Consider the following 4,862-nt stretch of genomic DNA (forward strand, 5'->3'; position numbering starts at 1 on the left):
TAGTTAGGTAAGGGAAATATGCTATGCTAGGCATTTCTTAAAATATGATACAGATTATTTAATTATGAAAATTATGTATTTAGTATGGTGTGGCTTGTGAATATGTATATGGTACGGGATATGTTTTACGAACTTAGTTTCATGATTTTATGAATTTCAGTATTATGATTATGCAAATTTCAGTACCATGATTTTATGGATTTTAGTATCATGATTATACGAATCTCAGTACCATGATTTCACGAATTTCAGTATTATGATCATGTAGCTTCAGTATTATGATTATTCAGCTCTTAGTATTACGTATGAATTACAGTTACAATTTATGCAACATCGTGATTATTTCAGTACTTCATAATCATGACAAATCAGATAGATATATAAATATATATATATATATATATATAGAAATATATTATATGATATCAGACCCTATTGGACTTGTAGCTACAGAGCATGGTACCGTTGCTACAAATATTATGTTACTTATTTAGTGCAACCACCTATTCAGTTAATACATGGTAAGGTCAACCACCTAGGCCCTTAAAGAGGTTAGGCTCCCCATCCAGATATGGGTTGAGGTGGGCAGGTCGACTGACGAAGTTCAGTGATTTATTCCTAGTTGGCCAGCCAGGGTAAATCCAGCCTACGGGCCACACAACCTTGTCATGAGGGGGGCAAGTCATGACACATAGATAGCCACAGGGAATAGTTTCAATTACTATTACATATGTACGGATTTACAGAAACAGGGACCATATTTATGTACACTAGAAGTACTTTGAATTATAATCTATAATACTGCTATGTTAAACAATATGGAAAGGGGTGGTGTATTTTATTATTGGTACTGTACTTTGTGTTCAGTTATTCATGTTTATATAAAAACAGATTTCATGATAATATATATAGCAGCTTATTTGCCACACACTAGTAATAGCATATTTCTCCTTACTGAGTGTTGGCTCATCCCAGTGTTGATATATTTTTCAGGTGATCTAGGTAGGTGAGCAGACCAGGCTTGGAAATAGAGGGGCTTCAGTAATGCCCTGCCAGAGAGTGGGTATGTTTTTGGGAGTGTTTTTTTGTACATCCCAGTATAGTTGAGGGAATTTTTGGGAAAACAGATATATGTGTATATTTTGGTAAAAACATGATAGCACTTTGGTATTGATATTGTATGATACGGACATGTCTATTCAGTTTATGCTTTTCGCTGCTTAGGTTTATGACTGGGTTTTCTTTAGTATGGTATCAGTGCATGTAGAATATTATAGTATAAAAAAAAAAAACCCATTTAATTAAGCAGGTCGTTACAGTTCAGTTATAATACACTTTACTTTTCAAACCATTGTTTCATCTGAGAAAAAATACACTAATATACACGTTCACATAATCATATAGATATACAACACAAGCTTTTATAAGTTTTAAAAGCATTTCTTAAATTCAATAATTTTCCAACACATATTTACCGCGAAGTTCATGAGAATAGGGAAGGTTACCCACCCATACTGGTAGCTTCCCTCTACCCTAACACGTTATGCAGCCAGATATGGTCACATCTGATACCTATCAGAGCACTCACCTTACTCAGTAAGCTCTCAGGTGAAGAGTTTCACTTCACCTTAATTATTTATGTCATTAACTCACACAGTTCATTTATAATATTTAACATTTTTTATTTCTAAATTTCCATTCTTTCTTTCATTTCTCATTTTAACCAATTTTATCATTCTTTCTCTTTTCGTTTCCATTTTACTTTCCGGCTTATGAGTATCCTAGGTATCAAATACCAACATCGCGTTTGTAACTCGTGGCCACCCTGAGGATCTTTCTATCCATGTCATGCTTCCCCCTATGGTCAAGGTTGTGTGACCCAAAGGCTGGATCTAACTGCGGTTAGCTGACCCGGTTAGATCAAAGTATCATATCACATATCGCGTCTATAGTACGACTAGCCGGCCTATAACCTTGATCCGGACTCAGGAGGCCCAACAATCCTACAAAATGGCTCAGTTGACTGTCACGCCGTTCATGTGGTTGCACTAACACCACTAGCAACGGTACCGTGCTTAATATCATAACTATCCAACAGGGTTTACTACCACATACCCGCAATCATTATGTGGTATTGGCATTTCATCAATCATATTCCAATATATCATAATTCAGTTTAATATAAATATTCTCATCGTTTTCTGTGCACATTTCATCATCTCGTAATAATATATATCATATTTCACGTATTTTTCACTTTTTTCCAAAATACTCATATCAATCATTTGTACAAACTCATTTCTCATGCAAATAATTTTCCACTCACAAATAAATACCACATTTCATTATTTTCCAATATCAAAAATTCACAAAATCTCATCTTTCAAGAAAAACATTTCTACTCACATATAAATATCATATTTCATTATTTTTCACTAATCACACAATAATTCTCAGTTCAATATTTTCTCAAAAATTACTTATCGTTATATTTCATACTCCAAAATATTACAATTTAAAATCACTCAAATGTCACACAATTTATCTGATATTTATATCATAATAATTTTCAGACAAAATACCATAAGCACATTTACACATATTAATTTAAACAGTAATTCTAAAAATACTGCTGTAATTTATTCCCCTTACCTATCTTACTGAAAGTCTCGCTAGAATCTCAAATCTTAGGCCCTTGGCACCCAAAATTTCACTCATGCAATTTGCATTTTTCCTAGATTAATTAATCTATTTCTCCAAAGAATACCCATCTAACTTTCCCTAAGCTCCATATACCTCAAATTAATATTTAGACTAACATTTAACAGCCCCACTTAATTTTATGAATTTTGGCTACGGGTCTCAAAATTACACTCGCGGCGATCACCCGGGCCTTAAATTTTAGAAATTCTACTTCAACTCCAGATGCTTAACATTTTAGCATTTCTAAATTAATCCTAATTAATTAAAACTAAGCCCCTTAATAACCCTCATACCCCAAATTTGGGGTTTTGCCCACGACGACCCCACTAGAATTTCGTCCCGCTAGACTTGTAGAAAATCATCCCTAGATTCTCGTGGTGGTGTCTGTTCGTCGATTGGGCTTATATTTTGCAAGAAATTAAAGAAAAAGGAGAAATTAGCTTACCCTAGGAGATACGTTTACGCTGCTCCTACTACCGATCCGCTACGGTAGAAATGAGGGTAGCAAAAAATGGAGTCCAGCAGTATCTTCCGATTTTCGACCGGGTGAAAATCTGTCATGAAATCGAGGAGAGAGGGAGAGAGTGTCTGTGCGTGCAGGAAGAAGAAAAGAAAAGAAAAGAAAAGAAGAAGAAGAAGAAGAAGAAAAGAAGCCTCTTGAAGCTTTAAACTTCACGAGGGTAATAATAATAATGATAATAATAATATATTTAATTAATATTAATAATATATTTTTATTAATAAAAATATAAATATAAATTTTAATTATTTTTTTTTCTTTTTTTAATCCGATTAATTATTATTATTATTATTATTATTATTATTATTATTATTATTATTTTGGGAATCACTCCACTAATCTTTTACATCCTTTTTGGGGTTATTACATTCTCCCCTCCTTATAAAAATTTCGTCCTCAAAATTTGCTTATTCATCAGCTTTCCATCCTTAGAGAGAAAAATCTCCAATTTTATTAATTACCCTCACTTATGGTAGAGGAATACCGTGATTACAACAAGGGTTCTAGGAGATTACAAATTTTCCAAAATTCTCCCAAAGTCGTTCATATTTCAAAATTAAAAACCCTATCTATTCTACGTTACACTAAACAAATAAAAATATACAATATTATTCTTTTCACTTGACTGGCTTAACTCTAAGCTCCACCGAATAAGTGTGGATATTTCTGGCGCATCTAATCCTCTAGTTCCCAAGAAGCCTCCTCAATAGCATGATTACGCCACAAAACTTTCACCAGTGGAATCTTCTTCGTGCGTAGCTCCTGTTCCTTCTAGTCAAGAATCTGCACTAGCACTTCCTCATAAGCTAAAGTATCGCCCAACTCTAGTGCTTCATATCTGATCACATGGGAGGGGTCTGGGACGTATTTCTTCAGTATAGAAACGTGACCGGTGGTAATGCCAAACGATAAGCAAATGGACCCACTCTTTCAAGAATCTCGAATGATCCAATATACCTAGGGCTCAGCTTACCCTTCCTCCCGAACCTTATAACACCTTTCAGTGGTGCCACTTTCAGGAATACGTGATCTCCTGTGTCAAACTCCAATCTTCGTCGACGAGTATCAGCATAACTCTTCTGCCGGCTCTGCGCTGTCCTGATCCTGTCTCTGATGAGTCTGATTTTATCCTGAGTCTGCTGTATCAGCTCTAGCCCCAATACCTGTCTCTCTCCAACCTCATCCCAGTACAATGGCTATCGACACCTCCTGCCATAAAGCGCCTCATACGGTGCCATCCCAATGCTGGCCTGGTAGCTGTTGTTACATGCAAACTCAACCAGTGGCAGATACTGCATCCAACGACCTCCAAAGTCCAACACACACGCTCACAGCATATCCTCTAGAATCTGTATCGTCCTCTATGTCTGCCCATCTGTTTGAGGATGAAAAACTATGCTGAGTGACAACTGAGAACCCATGGCCCCTTGCAGACTCTTTCAAAAACGAGATGTGAACCATGGGTCTCTATCTGAAACTATGGACACTAAGACGCCATGGAGCCTAACTATCTCCTGAATGTATAACTCAGCCAATCTGTCCATGGAGTAGCCACCTCTGATTGGAAAAAAGTGGGTAGTCTTCGTCATTCGATCCACCACTACCTAAATAGCGTCCTGTCCATGCATTGCCGGCGGTA

Source organism: Malania oleifera, chromosome 5 (genome assembly GCF_029873635.1).
Source record: "Malania oleifera isolate guangnan ecotype guangnan chromosome 5, ASM2987363v1, whole genome shotgun sequence".
NCBI lineage: Eukaryota > Viridiplantae > Streptophyta > Magnoliopsida > Santalales > Ximeniaceae > Malania > Malania oleifera.